The 21,742-nt window shown below is 37.5% G+C and overlaps 1 pseudogene; it reads left to right on the plus strand.

The window, feature by feature from the left end:
• Nucleotides 1-5,091: 5,091 nt before the first annotated feature.
• Nucleotides 5,092-5,957, plus strand: LOC112166441 (annotated as a pseudogene).
• Nucleotides 5,958-21,742: the final 15,785 nt, after the last annotated feature.

Consider the following 21,742-nt stretch of genomic DNA (forward strand, 5'->3'; position numbering starts at 1 on the left):
TGACTAGTATAGTTTCTGTTTTGCTTGATAGTAGCTTTTGGTGATGGTAAGAGTAGCTTTTGTTACTGGTGATGGTGACAGTAGCCATTTGTTGTTGGTTAGAGTATCTTTTTGTGTCGGTGACAATAGCTTTTGTTGCTGGTGACAATAGCTTTTGTGATCTCGTTGGAAATTTCACCATCGTTGCTTTTGTTTATGACAGTAGCTTTTGTTGTTGGTGATAGTAGTTTTTGTGACCTCGCCGGAAACCTCACTGGCGTAGCTTTTGTTGCTAGTGACAGTAGCTTTTATTGCTAGTGATAGTAGCTTTTTGGTCGCCGGAGTTTGCCGGAAGTTGGCCGGAGACTCGCCGGAGTTGGTCGGGAAGTTGGCCGGAGACTCGCCGGAGTTGGTCGGAGGTTGGCCAGAGTCCCGCCGGAGTTGACCGGAGACCTCGCCGGAGAGAAGAGAGAGAGTGATTGTTGACTTTTTTTATTCTAGTGGCATTTATGTAAATATGTTAGATTTTTATATCCAAAATATAACACATTTTAAAATCTAGTGGCCTTATGAGGGAAAAAACTAGTTGGTAGCCTTATGACAAAAAAAACATTTAAAGATGCACTTATATGTAATTAACCCTTGAATATTTGACTTAATTTGACTAGTTAGTAGATAATCGATACAAGTGATGAGCTGGGTTCAAAAGCTTGGTCCATAGTCCAAACTACAGATACCAACAATTGTCATTGGGCCATAAAATTTAGGCTGCATATATAGAATGGACTCAACGGAGTAATCACCCTGTTCTTTGTTGGAATAGTGGCATACCATTAGATTTTTTTTTTTTTTTTATTTTATCTCTCTCTCTCTCTCTCTCTCTCTTTTTGAATTTAAATCATTTTAATGTTCAAATTCACAACCAAATATCAAGTGGGAAAGTTCTATTGGCTAAGATATAAAGACAAAGAGAAAATTTTATAAATGGTACCCCAAATAAAGTAATTTAACACTTTAGTACATCAATTTCAAAAACTATCATATTAGTATCCTAACATTAAAATTCGAACTACTTTTAGTACCTGCCGTCTTTGACGGCGACAACTCCATTACCAAGTAAACTATTTCATGGGCAATTTCGTCTTTTCATCTTCTCAGTTTTTCTTTTTCCTTTTTTCTTTGGCAATAAGTTTTTTTTATTATTTTTGTGTTCTTCCCTTCCTGGTCTCGCAAAACACACACACACACTCTCTCTCTCTCTCTCCATCCATCCATGTCACCAAATAACCCAGAAATAGAACAGCAATTTCAAAGCAATTGCTCAAAGAAGAGTGATGCGAAGTTAGTATGTGGGAGGTTTTTTTTTTTGGTCTGATAGTCCGCCGAATTTCTACCTTGAAAGCAGGGGATTCACCGTGTATGATTTTGCAGAAAACGCAGTCGTTTTTGTCACTTCCCTAGTTGGAATCACTAGGTTGTTGGTTAGCATCACAATTGGACCTGGAAACGGGGATTTGTTGGGTCGGGGCAAGACCCGAACCAAGGCTGAGATTGGAACAGAGAATGGATAACCTGCAGGACTCCATATATCAAGCAAAACATATGGATTTTGCAGTTGCCATGTTCTGCGATTCTTGCTATTGAAACTGTGAAGACGAAGAAAACAAAACAGAGAGAGCTGTTGTTTTGGGTTTTGGTTTATAAAATTAAGGGTCAGTGCCGTTGCTTATCCACATGAGAATCACCACAGGCACCTTTCCCTCTGGATTCACTTATGTAAACCTATAAATCAAAAACCCAATTGCTCAAATGATCCAAAAAGCATATTCAAATGAATGATCATGCATTTGGATCTCTGTGTGAGATGAATTAAAAGTTCAAAACTTTGAGAAATACCATTGGGGCTTGTCAGCCAAGTTTATGAGGTGGAGCTTGTAAGGTACTTTCTTCTCCTCCAAAGTGAGAAGAACCCTTTGGGTGAAAGAACCTTTCCAAGAACCCCAAAGATGGAATCTTTGTGAAATTAATGAAATTTGATCAAAACCCAGAAAGGAAATTAAAAAGAGAGAGAGAAGGAATGTGAGCTTACAGTCCCCAAGCTTAAGTGGTCGATTTTTGTTCTCTCTGGGGATTGTTTTTCTCTCTATTACGATTACAGTATGAAATTCACCTCAATAATTGTGGGAGGTTAAGAAATTAGTTTTTGAGTTGAAGAAAAAAAAAGAGTTAAAATGTGGAGAGACGAAATTATCCCTTGAGAAATAGAAGTTTGACACCGTTATAGACGACGGGTACTAAAAGTGGTTTGAGTTTTAATGTTGGGGTACCAATATGATAGTTTTTGAAATTGATGTACCTAAGTGATGAATGACTTTCATTTGGGGTACTGTATGTAAATTTTTCTCAAAGACAAAATAAAACATCCAAGATAGATTCATTAAATGATTTTCTTCATTTTGGCTTATATATATATGTGTGTGTGTGTGTGTGTGTGTATATATATATATATATATATATATATATATCTTTTCAGAGTAGTGCTAGAGATATTAAATTTTACACCAAAATTTAATACAAAATGATGTGGCATATGCCACAATGTCAATTTTGTGCTGAATCTACGATGACATGGAAGTATAGTTGTAATTACATATTTTAAACTACTAAAATGGAACAAAACAATTGAGATCATAAACAAAATAAGAAAATTAAAAGGTTTCTCAACTTGCTTGGGGAAATTTACAATGTGTTAACGTATGACATGCATACAATTGCCTTAAAGTGGGAAAATGAGTCCTCAAATAGTAAATATTAGTTGTCAAAGTGATAACATGAGTCATTAAAATAGTAAAAATAGTAGATATATGAGAAATATTAACATACCATAACCCTACCCGTCTGGCTAATTGTAATTGTAAAAGAAATAAACCAGGAAAATCATAAAAGCTCGGAATATGCATATAGAACTACGATTAATTGGAATATGCAAATAGAACTACGATTAATTGGAATATCCATATGGAATCATATGATTTTTTTTTTTTTTTGAGAAGATCATATGATTAATTATACAGTGAATTGGAAACCATACATACTACCTTCGTTTTCAACCCCTCTCGTACCCAATTTATTTATCCTATTGATGCCTTGTGAGATTTGTGATGAATCGCAAGATTCAACTCTCTTGTGTATAATCAACCATGAACAAAATCTTGAACACTCTTGTATAGCTTCTCAATGCTTCCTTTCAAAGAGGACGAGCTATTCTCGATTAAAATAACCCGAGTGGAACGGTCAGGAAACTTTATTGCTCCCCTTGTACATCAACAAAATCATTATCAGTTTCTATGAAGATAACTTTGTTGTTCCCCTTGTCCACCAACGCCTTTTTTTTTTTTTGTCGAATGAGAGAGGAAAATTACCCCCAAATTTATTAATAAAAGAAGAAAGAAGAAAGACTAACTAGATAGGGGGGGACATGAACCTAACCCCTCCAGTAAGAAAGTTGAAACCTTGAAGCTAATACTATTCATGGATTTATTAGCCATGTTCGGCCTTTGTTATCTGCTATTATTTGTGCAAATTCAGCATGCAAACTGGACAATATAATGGTCGAATGGAAACTTCTGTTAACTAAAGCCTCTTAACTCCACTCGGATGTTAAATTCCGCCCTACTTAAACACAAAACCAAAGAGCGATAGAGTATGCAGAATTAAGTGTTCATAAAATAGGCGGAGCTTGCTTGATATGACACTGTGATCCTGAATCATTGTGGAGAACTGGAGATTAATACCTGCAATTTCAGTATGAACATACAAACTAGTATTGCTTTTCAGCTACCATGACCACTCTTTTCTAACCTTATTCTAGCTCAAGGGGTTTGAGAATCAAATGCTATGCCAATAAATAAAAATTTCATTTCGCCAGGAAATTCAGGTATAGTTACACGCTCAGGAGAATCTGATCATGAAGCTACACATGAATTTTTGTCCAATGATAAATAAAGTATAGATAGCTGCATTACCAAGTGGTAGCGCTCCTTTTCCATATTCTCCTTCTGTTGATAAGCCATGAGAAAACTAAACAATATGGTTTCTAGATCACCTAATGAGTAACAATTTAACTCCAGGTATAACTAGTAATTTAAATCACAGTGACATTTCAAAAAAAGAAAAAGTGGAATGTGAAGATCTAACCTTTTTTTGGATGAAATTTCCCAAGAAATGATTAGAGGTTCAGCTGATAGCAAAACAAGTTGAAGAAGAACAAGACCATGAGTCCGGAAAGGTCCGTCTATGTCATGGGGTAGCTTTTTGAGCTTTTCAAAAGGGAAGAAGTGGCTTTTCTTTCTGGGTCTACAAAAAAGCTACTCTTTTTTTTTTTGGTCTGGAAAAAAAAAAAACAACTACTTAACGAACAAGAAACGAGCGGCATTGTAGATTCTGATTTCTGTGAAAACCTAGGACTCTGGTTATTGTTTGGGTTAGGTACTTAAGGGAGAGTAATGAAGTAGTTAGTACGCAGTAGATAATCGAAACAGGTAATGAACTGGGTTCAAAAGCTTGGCCCAAAGTCCAAACTACAGGGTACCAAAAGTTGTAATTGGGCCATAGAATTTAGGCTGCAGATATAGAACTCACCCGGCTCTTTGTTGGAACAGCAGCATATCCTAGTTTTTTTTTTTTCCAAATTCTCAACCAAATCCAAAATCTATTGGCTAAGATATAAGGGCAAATAAAATATTCAAGATGATTCAACAATTGATTTATATTTTTCTCTCCCTTTTCTCTTTCCTGTCATTGAAGGGAGACTAGTGGAGCATATGAAGCCAACTGGAAATGAAGCAAGTCAGTCCTCTCATATTGCACAGAGTACTACTGGCTGGAAATGAAAGCATAGAAAACCCAAAACTCATTATCTAGTGAATCTGCGAAGCCAACTGGCATGGATATGATGAGATTAAGGAAGGAGATCCATTGAGAAAATCTTTAAACTTCATTTTCTCCAATGAGAAAATAGATGAAGATCTGAGAAAGATAATGACCCCTTTACCAAACCTCTATATATACCCACCAACATTTTCCTAAACACAAACAAGAAGCCTTCAGCACTTGTCTATCAGATAAAAACACTCACTACAGTTTCATTTTCTCTCAAATGGCTTCTTCAGTAATGGCTCTCTCCTCCCCTTCTCTAGCTGGCCAAGCTGTGAAGCTCAGTCCCTCCACATCTAATCTCCTTGGTGAGGGCCGAGTCACCATGCGCAAAACTGCAGCCAAGTCGAAAAATGTGTCCTCTGGCAGCCCTTGGTATGGTGCGGACCGTGTTAAGTACTTGGGCCCATTCTCCGGTGAGGCTCCATCTTACCTCACAGGAGAGTTTCCCGGGGACTACGGTTGGGACACTGCTGGGCTATCAGCATCTCCTAGCCCGCAATGGAGTCAAGTTCGGTGAAGCTGTTTGGTTCAAGGCTGGAGCCCAGATATTTAGCGAGGGTGGGTTAGATTACTTGGGAAACCCGAGCTTAGTCCATGCCCAAAGCATTTTGGCAATTTGGGCCACGCAGGTCATCTTGATGGGTGCGGTTGAAGGCTATAGAATTGCCGGTGGGCCTCTTGGTGAGGTGGTAGACCCATTGTACCCTGGTGGGAGCTTTGATCCATTAGGACTTGCTGAAGATCCAGAGGCATTTGCAGAACTCAAGGTGAAGGAGCTAAAGAATGGGAGATTAGCCATGTTTTCCATGTTCGGATTTTTCGTGCAAGCCATTGTCACCGGAAAGGGACCAATCGAAAACCTCGCTGACCACTTGGCTGACCCTGTTAACAACAATGCTTGGTCATATGCAACAAACTTTGTTCCCGGAAAGTGAGGTTGACTACTTAAGAGAGACACAAATTGTACAATTTGTTGTGATATTAATGAAGATTAATGCAGATGTAAACTTGGCAAGCTATATAAAGCGTGCATTACAAATTTAGCATATTGACAAACCTGTTCCTCCTCCACACTAGCCTAAATGCAGCACTAGGCTTAGGCTACAAGTAAACCAAAGGCAACTTTCAATGGAGGCCATAGCTCAAGAACATAAGAAAATGCAAAGCACACTACATATTCATCTCGGAGATTCCGGTCTGTAGAAACCTAAGCATCATCCTTGTGTAATCAGATAATGAAAATCTCTTTACTGTTCTTTCTTAGGCTGCCTTATAAAAACATCAGTTAAAGCAGAATCACCAGCAATAGATGCCACTAGTAGACGCAAAACCCACGACAAGCTAATAACAGGAGATATAGGCCTTATAATCAGCTTTTTGGTTACTGTGAGAACTTCTATCATTCACCAATTTGAGATGGCATGTGTACATCACCTTAGAAGGGATGAGGGTTTTATCAGTAAGCAGCATCTCCTCTACACCATTAGGACGACAATAAGCATAAGGCCTCGGAGCCCTCCTTAATTCCCGAAATATGGTTCTTGTAGGAAAGCCATGCAGGACAAAATTTGGGACTCAGTAGAATTTAATGTGGTCATTTGACTTCTAGTATTGCTCATCATCAATATATTCATGGACACCCTACAACATACATCTTTCCATGAAAAATCGCATATGTTTTAATATGAATCCGAGTATCATGAAGAGTCAGGAAACTGAAGGGTAAATCAACAAAATCTTCCCCTGCTTCTGCAAAACAAACCATCTTCCTTGATTTGCTGACCACCATTTTAGCTTTATCAAAATTTCAAAAGGACTACACTATAAGCAGCAGAAGAAAGTAATTTTGTTTAGTTACTGCAAATTCCGTAAACAAATAGAAATAAAAGTAAACGCTTGGATCAAGAATGAGCCATTTATGTTGATATGAGCAACTTGCAATGTTACCAATGCAGAAACTCCAATATTGAAATTCATAACAAACAAAAAAACAAGACATTACCTCTTGGTAAGTTCCTAAAACAATGTTACCATAGTTTTTTGCTGCAATGTGCTATGAATCACTTAATTTATAGTAAGGAACATACAATGATCCGGAAATCTGATTGGTTGTATCTATACGAGCCAGAGAGTATGAAGTGTCACTCATGCATGGGGGCACAAAGAAGTGAAGAACACAGCAAAGATTTGGTTTCTAAAAGTAAATCTTTTCAAGTGAATTTTTTTTTTCTTCCTTCACTTTTTGATTAGATGCCCACTTTTGTGTTCGACCATCTGGTTTGTTTAAATTTGGGGGTGTTCTCGAAAGTTTCAAAAGTCAGCTCATCTATTTATGCAAGATTATGAATTCGGTTGGGAACGTGGGTGTCTTCTTAGGTTTCCAAGAGAGATTGCAGCGTCTAATTGCTGGGAAAAACTAACCACCTCGCACGCATTGTATATAATTAAAATGGATAGTGATGAAAGGCCAAACTGCCAAAGACATAGAAAAGAAAAATCAAATTCAACAGAAAATACTGGACATTCAAGTGTTCGATCAACAAAGGTTAAATTGAGTCGACTGCCCGGTCAAAATTTGGTACTAGCTAGGTGGTTAAAGTAAATCAAACATATATAACAGCCGAATCCTTGGTCAAATATTACCAAGTAAACAAGGTTATTTAAGGATTAGTAGACTGTAGAATACACATTTGAACTGCATACACCACAACCGTGATTCCAAAGTGTGCATTTCCAATAAATATTTCCGAAACCGAACTTTATAAGGATCATTCTTACAGCACACATCACCCACAAAATGCAGGGTCAAAGTAGTTTTACAAAAGAAAAAAAATTAAAAGAAGAGCTATGCTTTACTGATTTTTGGTGAAGTAGGGGGCAAAAAAAAAAAAAAAACACCATTTTCCACTGCGGGTAGTCAACATTCCTAGCTAGTCCTGGAATCCATGTACCTTCATATCAGTAAGAACAGACAGTCGCAAGATTGGATATATGGGCCTTACATCCAAATTGTCAGATACTAAAAAATTGCTCATTCTTTTAAAATTCCCCCAACTATCTTCATCAACATGGGATCTGAAACCAAAAATCTAACTTCAAGTGCCTCCAAGGGCAGGTTGGACGGGATAGTGGATCTATCAGCATTCAACATACGATCAGAAAACCTAGAGCACACGGCCTCCTCAATTCCTAAAAGATTGTTCTCATAGCTGAAAGCAGGAACAAGTTTGGGATTGCACAGCAAGTTTGCTCATTAAATCCAGGACACCCTTGCACAACTGATCAACGCATCCTTTCCAAGGGGAATCCAGCATCTGCTTTAATATAAACCCAAGTGGAGAAGAGTCAAGTAACAAAATCCTCTCGCGCTCACTTCTGCATAGCAAACCACATTCATTGATTTACTCACTATGAGCTTGACAGAGACCGTTTCTCTTTTCCTCATTTATCGAGGCCCCCAACATTTGAGATTCAATACATTTTCCTGACTGAAATTCACACCATCTAATTTAGTACAGATTTAGGCTTCAGCGGAATTTCAGTGAAAGGCATTTTTGATACAAATGATCTCACAAGCAAATTCAAAACCTGGAAAATACTTTAACATCAGAAACCATGCCATGTCACAGGTATAGTAGTAACAAAAAGTGTTGCATAATAAAAAAAAATTACCTGCTCGACTCCAATACTGAAAATTAGCTCCTCAGTGGTATTGCTATTCGTGGCTCCAACCTTGGTAAACAAGGAAATGATAGCTGCATTCAATGGTATCACTTGTAAATCAACAGTAATTATAACCCTGGCTCACTGTTTTACAAACAAACCTCCACCTTGAGAATCGTCCACAGAAAGATAAAGTTTCCAGTTCATGGCTGATGAACAGGAAGGGCAAGGAACAAACAAAGTCTAATCACCGCTCAACTCTGAAATAGAGATGCAAACAAAGTTTAATCACCGCTCATCTTTGTTTGCTAGAATGTGCTCTGAGTAACTCTCAACATAAAATGGTCCCAGAAATCTGATTGCTTGGGGATGATATCACCTGAAAGCAATTGGTTTTATGTATACAAGCCAGAGAGTACAAGTGTCACTCATGCATGATGGCTCAAAGAACACAGCAACGATTTGGTTTCTGAAAGCAAATCTAATCAAGTTTGAGTTTTATTCTCATATATTTCGGGAAGGGAATCAAGTTGCAGATGCTCTTGCAAACTTTGGTCTCACTTCAGATACTATGGTTTGGTGGGACTCGCCCCCAGATTTTGTTGCTTCTTTTTGCAATAGAGATTTTATGGAGCTTCCTAATTTTAACTTTCGGTAGTTTTTTGCTTGGTTGTTTGGTCAGATGTCTTTCAACTTTAGGGGTTAGGTTCATGTCCCCCCCCCCCTATCTAGTTAGTCTTTCTTCTTTCTTCTTTTATTAATAAATTTGGGGGGAATTTTCCTCTCTCATTCAAAAAAAAAATCAAGTTTGAGTTTTATTCTTCCCTTGGTGTTGAGAAGGGTACTTATTATGTGTTGGGTGGTCTCGAACATTTCAAAATTTTGCTCATCGATCTATGCGGAGGTTTCCAAGAAAAGCAAGCGACGCATGTGTTTAATTAAAATGGAGGGTACAGTTGTAAGGTCTCAAAGGCATAGAAAATAAAATCTACTTCAGGAGAAAATAAAATCTGCTTTAGATTCAATTGTCCCTACCTGGTTAGATTTGGTACTAGCTCCCAAGTAAATAATGTTGAGTAAGCTAGTAAACAAAATTCAGTAAGGATTAGAAGGCTTGCACACACCACTCATGATACAGAAACCAATGTATCACCAAAAGAGACAAGTAGAGATGCACAATCTATATTGATATGTAAGAATCTATATCACTGATGAATGAGGCTAGACAGCAAACAAGTACATGCTATCAGTTTCCAAACCAATCTTCTTGTACACCCAAAACACTATACAGCAAAACAGTGCATACTCTCACTTTCCAGAAGAGTACAGCAATATGGAGTTTCAATATAGACACTATAAGAGACTAACTACTATAGAATATAGGGTTTTCAAAAACTTCTTGCCCAATCAAAGAATTGAAACACCAACAGTACATATTCAGGTGGGTGTATTGTCTACAAAAAGTAAACCACTACGCAAAAGGACATTCAAGATGAAGAGTGAACTTATGGCAGGAGTGAGACCAGTAACAGCACCATATTCAGGTATTGAGTATTTCCAATCAACAGTAGACCACTTTCGGCAGCCTTCCAAGTGAAAGCCAACCAAGGCCTTGGCACATTCCCTGTTGTATGATAAAAAAAACACAACTCAAATTAGCCAACTGTCATAGTTAAGTACATATAGACTGATATTCAAGTAGGTAACATGGTATATACATTGCAGAAACGCATTAAATCTAAACTGAACCTTTTAGCTATGGAAATGGATCGTTGAACGGCCACTCTCCAGAAATCTCGAAATTTGCGCGACACCACATAGCATGATGACTTGTGACATGAGAGCATCAAGGAGTCCCCAGCTGGTCAATGGGTATGTCCTTGGTCGATCTCCAAGGACCCCTCGTGCGTAAAAAGCCTCATTAGGAACGGCTTCGACTTGCATTCCCTTCTGTGACTTCACCACTTCCTGCTCCGGTGCATCAACCAGAAGAGTCAGAATATGTTTGACAAAAGCCCTTAGCTTTACCTGCAAAGATAGAACTGAAATTGAAGAATAAAATTAATTTTTTTAAACATCCAAACAAGGGACTGATTCTTAGATTCGACGCTACAACAAACCTCCTCAGAGCATGGAGGCAGCAGTCCCAAGATGACATCTTGGGAGTCTGATGTGCTCATATTTTCCTATATTTTTATGCCTTTTAATCGTAGTATTTATGTTCAGTTCTCCTTATTTTGAGCCATTTATGTTAATTTAGTGTTTCTATAGGTTTGTCTATAAAGAGAAGAAAAGAAGCCAGTATGAGCTAAAATGATTGAAACATGCTTTGCAATCCTAAGTCACCAGAATCTGCCTGTGCAGAATGTCTAATTTCGCCGAATTACTGGGAGTCATCCAGATTGAATCAGACAATGAGCCTTATATGCATGGAAAGTACGGATGTCTACCTTCTGTAGAATTTTATAAATCTTGATTTCAATACTTCTAGAGAAAGTTATGATTGTTTGAGTGAAGATAGGTCAGACAGGAAACCTGCTCGGGAATTTACAAACATTCGTGGAGAACTCAAGTTCCATGGCACAAGATCATCAATCCTAATGTTTCAAGGAAGTTAATTCAGATGAGGATTCAAGAATACATGTATTCCTCCTTCTACAAAAGATATTTCACATGAAGAGGTCGTCTCGGGAGCACATTGAAGACGCCTAAGGAGCGGAGACGACTCACCCATCTTCCCCTTCTTTTCCCTTTCCATTCTTTTTATGTTTTTCCTATGTTTTATTTAGTTTTATTTTTCTAAACCTCTTTTCTAGGGCTAGGATGAGGCCCTAGCATGATTGTTTACATGTTTGATATTCAATTGATGGGTTAATAGTTTCTTTTTGATAAATTCTTATTCTCTGTTTGAATTGTTGCTTATGTTAAAATTCTATTGATTCACGACCTTTAGGGCTTTGCATCTAGTTATCAGAAGATGAATTTGAGGCGTACCTACAATATAATTCAAATTAGCTTTATGAGATAAATAATTGTGAATTACATTATTGTTGTACCTGAAGTAATGGTTTGCATGATTCCCTTGTTTTCTAGAACGTAATGAGTCCTATATGTTAAATTTATGCCGTATCTGGATAGACTGCATGTTGGGATATACAACCTCTGCCATTCCTGGAGAGAATCATACACTTAAGGAAAACTATGGTCTAAGTTTCGTACCTGAACTTAGATACAGGAATTGTTATCTAAAAGAAATGAAAGAATCCATTGGTTGGTTCAAAACGTAGATAAGATTGCTAGTGGTTGATTCCGACACCCTAGGCTCAGCATCATCACACTTTTAATCATTATAGACTCTTTTCAATTTCAATTTATTTAGATTTACTTTTTAAGTTTCTGTTTTCAAGTAATTTTTCCATTATCATAACTCTTTCAAAACCGTGAAAATCATAAGTCCTAGTTTGAGTCATTGTGTGTGTCTTAGTTGATTTGTGTTTCTTGTTTTGTGTGTTCTTTTAGTTTAGTTAAATTAGGTTTTCATATTGTGAATTGAACTAATATCCTCGTGGGAACGACAACCCGTTTTCTTCCATTACTATACTACATCCACCATGTATACTTGCAGGAATTTCACCAAAGTCCTCAGCTGAGACATCATCATCTTGGGAGTCCTCAGCAGAGACATCATCATCTTGGGAGTCCTCATTCTCTCCAGTACTATCTTCAGATTGCACAGGAGAGAACAAACCTCTATGACCTGCAACAATAACAGTTGAACATTCTTACTAGTGAATAAAGAAGTATCAAATAAGAACATATACATATGAAAATCACTGAAACTGAAACAATGAGAGCAGAACATGAAGAATGGAAAAGAACAAATGATAAACAAATCTTTGGAAACCCAAAACACATCCTATGAACATGGGGGTAGCAGTTCCTTGAGGTCATCTGTAATCTAAATGTGTCGCAATCTAGATTCATAGAAATCTAAATAAATTAACAACATGGTCAACTAGAATTCCTAACTGTAAATCAATTGATGTCACAAGCCAGAAAAATGTAATCAACACATAAATTGCAATTAGAACCCAAAAAATTGAACCACTAACCTTTTTTTTTTTTTTCACAAGAAGATGTGGCGGCAGTTGATGAGGGAACAGATCCATCGTCAGAAGTTGAACCGGAAACAGATACGGCGTTCATAACCTGCAAGATGCAAGATCGTGAAGAACAGTTAGACGCTAAATCGAACAACACGTACAAATGCAAGAACGCAAAGAAAACTCATAAACCCTAAGAAATTGAACCCAAGAAAATTGAACCACTAACCTCTTTTTTTCTTCACAAGAAGATTTGGCAGTAGTTGATGAGGGACCAGATCCATCGTTAGAAGTTGAACCGGAAACAGATACAGCGTTCATAACCTGAAAGATGCAAGATCGAGAAGAACAGTTAAACGCTAAATCGAACAACACGGATCTCGTAGAAAACTCATAAACCCTAAAAAATTGAATATCAAAGACACAACTCTAACCTGTTGAATGTTTATGTAAAATTTTGATTGCTTCTACTTTGTATTTGAAGAAAATACAATCAAAACCACAACTTGTTGATTTGATTAATTTACAGTAGAAAATGAAGCATGAACGGATCAACTTAACTTAGCAAACTTGTGTACTTGAGTTTCTGAACTTGTTCTGCTTTTACATCAATTATCTCTTCTCTTATATAGGGTACAAGATTAACCTATAAAATATTGAAGATAAAAGCATATTAAACTAGATTAAAAGAACTTTAGATACAAAATATATACATTAATTTTGAGTGGAGCAAACAGTAATGCAAATTGCTGTAAAATATCTTTCACCACAGCTAAGACTTTCACCGCAGCAAGTTTCACGACAGCAAACAGACTCAACCTTCACGAACAGACTTAGTTATTCCGCGAACTATTATTCGCGAACACTACTTCTTAGAGAGCTTCGACTTAGTTTTCCCCACAGTGACGTCATCTCGCGAACGTACTTTTAGCAAACATTCACGGCGAATTTACTTCGCGAACTTTTCTCCGCAGTGACCTCATCTCGCAAACGCACTTTAGCGAACTTCGCGGATGAAGTAGGAAAGCATTAATTCTATCATAACCTCGTTGTGGCTCGACATTGTTGATTTTTCAGGTGAGGTGAGAAATATCGAATCGGAGTAGTGAGGGAGGACTGTAAAGGAGAGAGAAGAAATGACAAGGGGAAAATGCGAGATTCAAGATTTCTGGGAAATTAACTAAGCCCAGTGTGTTTAGTTTATATAGATGCGCTGAAGCTTTGCGAATGGCCCGTCCCGTTTTAAGTTGGTATAATGCACAATACATGATGCAAAATGTATGGGTTGTTTTGTGTAAGGGATAAAAAGTAAAATGAAAGAATAAGAGATGAAAACTCATGTTCAACCCTAAATTGGTTAGTGCAAAATCAATGAAACAAAGATATCTGCATCTGGGTCTAGTTGATAGAAATCTTCTCCCCCTTGTACTAATGAGATCAATAGTAAGGTATCCTCCCTGATTGAAGGATATCATCCACTTTGTGAATCTCATGTCTAGATGGATGGGAAATAGAGAAGATGGTTCTTTTCTTCTCTTCTCTTCTGAAAGATATAAAGACAATGAGAAGGGGGAAAGTGGGGGAGAGAGGGATGAAGAATTGCAGAATGCATTTGCAAGTGTGTGTGTGTGTATAGAATGTATATATAGAATAGAATTAGCAAAGTACCCTTTTCTTTTCTTTTCTTTTTTCTTTTTTGAAATTGTTTCTAATGAGCATTTGTTGGGCCACTAAATTAATCAAGGCCCATCTGCAGTAAATTAAAAAAGGCCCATATGTAGTAAAGGGTTTCGGGTTCGGTCCAAAACCAAACTCGTCGCTTTTGTCGGTTTCGAATGATCGGTAGTCAATCCGATAGAGGCCGGTCAGAAGAGTCTGATCGGTACTGTATAAGTTGGTAGTGGAGCTAGAATGTTATTTGTTGTTCATAAGCCATCCAGTTGTATGGTCATGTCGGGGTCATTATTTGGCCCTTTAGCCCTAAGCCCGCCTACCGCGGCCCTTTCTCAAATATGGTAGGATATAGGCCATGCAAATGAAGTCAGGGTCGGCCTTTTAAGCCTACCCAATTAAGCTCAAATAATTTTATATTTTTTAAATATGTTTCTATTTTTTCTATAACATACAACTTATCTCTTTCTTTGTAGTTGATTTCATAAGCTTATTTTCTTTAATTTTTATTTTCTTAGTTAAACAACAATTAATTTTGGGAGATTTAGAGAGATAGTTAATTGAATATAACCACCTTAACTAATATTTATAAATATCCTCACCTTAGCCTTAGGAACGGATTTTCAGTTTTAGACTACTTTTCGATCACATATTCACATCTTAAGTTCTTAACCGTTCAGTTTTTAGATCCTAGTCTATAGATCACTTCTACAAATTTTCAGCCAAATTGATAACCGTTAAGGTATCGAACTCGATTAAACAAATGAACGAACTGAATCTGTCGAACCGGAACCGTTTGTGTTCATTATTGTAAATTGCAGTTCGAATGCCTTAACGATCATCAATTTGGCTGAAATTTTGGAAAGATGATCTATACATTAGGATCTAAAAACTGAACGGTTAAGATGTGAATATGTGATAAAAAAAAGTGGTCAAAAACTTGAAATCCGTTCTTAAGCTAAGGGTAAGGACATCCTTAGCCAAGAAGGACTGTATGTGTCTATATATATATATATATATATATATATATATATATTAAATATGATCAACAAAAAAAAATTTAGTCTTGGATTACCTATATAACCATTGAGCCACATTTTGAAAAAAATAATAATAATAATGTATTTCTTTTTGTTAAACAAAATAAGGCCATTTTTGGCCCTATTTGGCTCTTTCAATTCTAGCAACTCGGGACTTTCGGGCAGGTAAGGGCTAGCATATTTAACCCTGGCCTGACCCGGCCCGGCTCAGTTCTAAATTTTATTAACTTTGACTAGACCAGCCTTGACCTGACCCTAAGCCCTAAAAATTAGGGTAGCTAGGGTCGACCCTAGCTCGGCCACCGTCCCAGTCTTGCCAATATGGCATTTGAATAGTATACTTGCATCTCACATTGGAAAACATGTAAAAGGAGGGAGGTTCCTTCTTAGTTATAAAAGGTACCTCCCTCCTAACATCGTCTCTAATAGGGCCTCAAGGCCCAAACATAGTGAAACATAATCAAATGGACGTAGTCTTCCAACATGAAGGTGAACCACTATACATCTCGTGTCTGCACTATCCCTAATTCTCTCTATATCGCTTCTATCTAGACCTTTCAATCTAAGTAAAAACAATGACAAAGAGGGAAGGAAGATAGCAAGGCAAAAACCCTAGCAAATAAAAGATATTTGAGTATTGTGACTTTTCTTTTGACTCTTTGATGTAGTTACACTCCTCGAGGTTTAATGCTAGAAGTAGTCACATTGGATTGAGTTTAAATTTGGCTAAGTACATTAGAAATTGAAGTTGTCAAACGTCCATTCAAATTTTTTTTTTTTTTTTGAATCATACAATTAATCAAGTCTCATTCAAGCCAAAATGACACAGATACATACATTCCCTTGCCATATATATGGGCAAGTCTAGGATGTGGCATGTTAGTACCACCTATTAGACAACTAGTGCTGACTTATTCAAAAGCGAGCCTATAAACTATGAAAATAAACACATAATAAATCGGCTACGTTCAGACCTATGATAAACATATGCGCAGTTATTGGATTAATACTCCTCGGGGATCCCAAATAAGAAATCTCATGAAACTAGAGCCCATTTGATTGGTCTACACTTAGGCCATAAACCAACAAACAATCCCAAATGTTTTGGGCACCCAAACCTCACTAATTGATTTGGCCCTCCATCTGCATCACCAGCGATCACAACCTAGTCCGCTATCTCAAATATTCTTTATGCTGCACCCCCAAACAGGAGCACAGAGCAATCCACCGCCTCTACAGATCGAAGTACGAGACATTTCAGCACTCTGCTTTGAACATCAGGCCTTTATGTCGTCATCCAACCAGAATCGGTCGCCACCCACCTCCAGACCAACATGATTACCCTCTGCAAATTCAGTCTCCCCCTCCGATCTGCACAAGTTATACTGCGCTCTCCGAGTTATCGGACACCAATCATCAGCAATGTTCGCCTTGAATCCAATGAGCCATCAAAAGCCCCAAATTCACTCAGGGCCTTCAGGCGTACAGAGCAATTCGGATCTTCTAACCTATTTCCACAAAACTATTCGAGAACTCGCTGTAGCCCGATGACATGCCCATAGAGTGGAAGATAGATCCAAATCCATACTTGTACAATTTCATACTAGTGTTCGTCAAAACCGGTCCATATTGGAAGGCTGCATAACATCCTCCAATTGCGGGGAGGATAATCCCTCTTAGGATCGGCGCTAGATGCTGATGTTGGAGCCCTACCCCATGGCAGCTAGGGTTTAGCATTGGTACTGCCTGTTAAGCCTCGTACTTAAAGAAAGTGGCAAGGAAAAATAAGAAATAGAGTTTCCATTCAAAACCTATATGAGCCATAAAGCGTCTAAGAATAATGTTACATGAACCATCATTTTAAGTACAACCTGCATCCTATTTTATGTAGTTGATGTAGCATAAAATTCAATCTATTAAAATATTTCATTATATGTCATATCAGTTGCCACATAAAATGTGCTACATATGGTACCTAGAAAAGTAGTTCATTTAGCATTAATAAATGCCTACATATATATATATATATATATATATATATATCAATCTTGAATAACTTGGAAACTTTAAGACGGCTAGGGTTGAACATCCTCCAATAAATAATGTATCTCTCACACATTAGCAATTGAAACAAACATGCATCATTCTCATAAAAAAAAAACACATACGTGCATCATATGATTCATATCTATATATAGCGACATACAAAAACTTCTCGAGTTTTACCCGACACTTCAACAATTATAAGCATTGGGTATCAGCACAAGGGACACGTGTGACGGATTTTCAGGCTCTTGATAATACAAGCTAAATGATAATAGTGTTTGCAAGGCAAACAGGTAATTAGCACTTCAGGACCTTTTGTAAAATCCTGCAAACAAATAGCACAGCAGGGGTTTTGTCTGAGAGTAGCTTCTTCCAAACCATAGAGCCTCACTTTCTCCAAATGCTCAATTGATGATGTAGTTGCCGGAGTAGCGTTATTTGTGTTATGAGCAAAACTATAGTATATTGAAGTTTCAATGGATTCCCTAATTTCACTTCTAGTCCTACTAATGTAATCGGGATCATCCTCAAAACAACCCAATCTGGCCACAGTCATGTCCACTATTATCACAAGTAGAGGTAACTCGGGGACGGCTATTCTGTTGGAAAAGTAAACCAAGCCTTATTTAAATAATTGCCTCTCCTATTGTAATAGTTACCTAGTTAAGTACTTTAGTGTGGTACTGTTGTTTGGAGTGGCTCTAGGTGGACTATTCTAGGCTGCTGTCCTTTTTGGCGTAAAATACTTTAGCATGCTGGATCTTTGGGTTTAGAGCAGCTCTTGCCTTAAACTATTAGTTGTTGATGCACAACTATTATATATGGTTGTGCCTCTTGTACTTTTGGCTGTAAAGGGTGTAAGAGAGTGATTAATGATATGTTCCCTTGTTGCTCCAGTACTCTTGACTTTGTGTGTGTGTGATAGATTTGCTGGTGTGATTTGTGTATTGTTTCTACATCTGGAATCAGAGCTGGTACAGTAGAGCAGGTACAGAGAGAGCAAGTATAGTAAAGCAGGTGTAGCGATCGATGGCGAACCGAGGGAATGATTTTCCTCAATGCCCAGTTGGTAAATTTGATGGGAAAGGGAACTTCCAGCACTGGAGATCGCAGATGGAGCTCTTCTTCAAAATAATGGAGTATACAGAGGTGGTGATCAATGGATTTACAGATCCAGGAGACCAAGCAAATCTCACACAAAATCAGAGGGAGGAACTGATTCGAAACAGGAAGAAAGATAGCAGAGCCCTGATGTATATTTATGGAGCAATTTATTTTGAAATCTATGAGAAGATTGCACATGTTACCACATCGAAGGAGGCCTGGGATTGTCTTATCAATACCTTTGTAGGAAGAGATAAAGTGAAAAAGGTGAGATTGCAGACTCTACGATGACATTTCGAGCTTCTTCAGATGGAGAAAAAAGAAAGTATCTCCGATTACTTTGCAAGAACATTGGCCATTGTCAACCAAATGAAGGTCAATGGGGAGGTTATCAAAGAACTCCAGATTGTGGAGAAAATCCTTTGAACCTTGACGGAACGGTTTGAAGGAAAGGTCACAGCCATTACTATGCCAAAAAACTTATCAGACGACAGACAAAAACTATTGTGTGATTTGGAGTGCCACCGTTGTAGAGCGAGTCGTTGTGTGTTTAAAATTTAGACAATGGTGGAACACAGTTGTCTGAGAAACAAACAGGCAACGGGTATGTGTTATAACTGTTGTGTGATGGCTCGACAGATGACTCGGCAGATGTCATGCGCATCTGCGCAGCAGTTGAACCGCTGCATTCAGACAACAGTGCTTGGTTTCAAGCTGTTGTATGTTAAGCATATCAGACAACATACTTTTATTTTTTGTGTTGTCTGATTGATCCTCAAACTTCAGTGCTTGGACTATATTTGTTGTATGATCAACATTTGGGACAACGGAGTTCAATTGCAATTGTTGTATGATTTAGTTTTTGGACAACAGAGTTCAATTGCTTCTATTGTGTGAGTATGAATTAGAAGACAGTGGTTTGTTAAAAACGGATGTGTGATATGAATGATTGCATTGTATGTTTGTCTCAATTTTGGCCATTCAGACAACGGGCGGTTGTCATTATATACAATTTGTTGACTAATCATTTGAACATCTCATTCCTGAATTAAATTGTGCATCTATTTGGTCCATTTACCAAATGAACAGTAGTGCATCAAATATAACCATTGCAAACCATCAACTATAAACATTGCAAACCACTAATCATTGAAGCCAACATTTTAAGCAAGAAAAGCATTCTAGTGCATGCCCATCTACTGGGACGTCAAAAAGCTGATACATATATATATATATATGTATTGTTTCAAAACATGCCACACATGGTGCATGACAATTTACCAGCAGAGAAGCACAAAAAAGATGCTTTCCTTAGCAAAAATGTACCAACAACAAGCGCGCTACTTCATGGCTCATGCACATATGTGTTGACAACAAACTTCCCCCAGTCATTTCGCACTTGATCAATATCCGCTTGGGTGTATTGGCTGCTGCCTCTCCTCTCCCACTGAAATTGATTTATTATATCAAAGGGATTACTTAATCATTTTGGTGAATAAGGCATGGACATAATAACAAAGTTATGAGAAATTGAGTCCAGTGACTATAATTATAGCTATGTTGATACCTTGGAAGGAAACAATGACAAATCTTTATCCTCAATGATATCTCTCATGTATCGCATGATAAAGTACCAGCACTCCTTATTGCTAGTTTGGGGAGGAATGCCCCAAAGACAAGTAAATGAATCAATAATGAAATACTGTTTTCTGGAGAGTATAAGTGGTGAAACTGCTTACAGCCAAATTTTTCCATTGGATTGAACTCCGGCCTTGCCTATTTTGTTCAGCATTATACATACGCATAGCACTATACCAAAACAACAATATGATCAATGATGTAGGAAAGGAGGCAACAAGTGTATTAAACAAATTTCATAAATTTGAGGCATGTGTGATCAATATGTAAACGAGCGACTTACGTTTCCATGATAGACATCTAATCTCCTATGAGTAAGCGTCTTTTTGGCGGATCCATAAATATTTGCATCCACCTCAAGTTCAACTTCGCGTTTGTTTTCATGCAAGTGCCAAGCCTAAGAAGCAAGAACATGTGAAACTACGCTGTAGATAACAAGAAGCTAGCGATACACATTATGATGAACTCATGAACCTAAGTTTTAGAGGCAGAATCACTAAAACAATGGACATATCAAGAGTAAATTGAAAATTTCAAGAGGTACATAAATAAAGTTATTACCCATTCGAGAAGATAAATCATCTCGCCTTCCAAGCTCTGATCAGAATTTGGCCTACCACTGACAATTTCTAGAGCAAGAACACCAAGGGCAAACACATCAGTCTTCTCTGTCAGGCGTCCACACATGGCTTATTCCGGTGCAAGATACCCACTGCATTATAATTGACAATAATAACGTCGATTACTTGTCATGGCTGAACATATTTGTACAACAAAAAGGAAATGCTAAACCATTAATATTTCAAAAGAAAAATAGTCAAGGTGACAAAGTAAAGATCTCACATACATTGTTCCCGCAATAAGAGTACTGATGTGGGTCTTTTTATCATCATAAAGCTTGGCCAAACCGAAATCTGATATTTTTTTGGGACGAGATTAGAGTCAAGCAGAATATTACTAGCCTTCACATCTGTGTACAATTCGTACCCTTGATTCCTCATGGAGATAAGTCAAACCTTTAGCCACGCCCAAGCATATATCAAATCTCGATGACCAATCAAGATTCAAACTTCTTTTTCCTGCTTTCATATTTATATATATATATATATGTCAAAATTAATATAAATCATTAGTTCAAATATTTGAAGTACCTAAGGCTGTAATAAATCAATTGACAATGTGTTTCTACTGGATTTTCTCTTTCAGGTTTTGACACAATTTGGATTTTCTACTGGATTCATATACTTGGTTGCTATCATCCTAAAGTCAGCAAAGCTTTCTGCAAGAGTAAAGATTTGGTCATTTTGGTGAATAGGTGGATTTACCTTTGGCCCTCATCTCTCTTCAAACACTTGTCTGCTTGTGCTCGTAATTATATTTGGTTTGGGAACTTGGCTATTAAAAAGATTGTCACCTTTTCTTGGCGGCAAGTCTGTGCTCCTAAGGAAGAAGCTGGCCTTGGTTTACGTGATCTTAAATCCAATAACACTGTTGTCTTCTAAGTTTAGGCTGGAATGTTTTCACATCTGTATCCTTATGGAGCTCTTTTGCATGCACTCA

Source organism: Rosa chinensis, chromosome 5, assembly GCF_002994745.2.
Source record: "Rosa chinensis cultivar Old Blush chromosome 5, RchiOBHm-V2, whole genome shotgun sequence".
In the NCBI taxonomy this organism is placed as follows: domain Eukaryota; kingdom Viridiplantae; phylum Streptophyta; class Magnoliopsida; order Rosales; family Rosaceae; genus Rosa; species Rosa chinensis.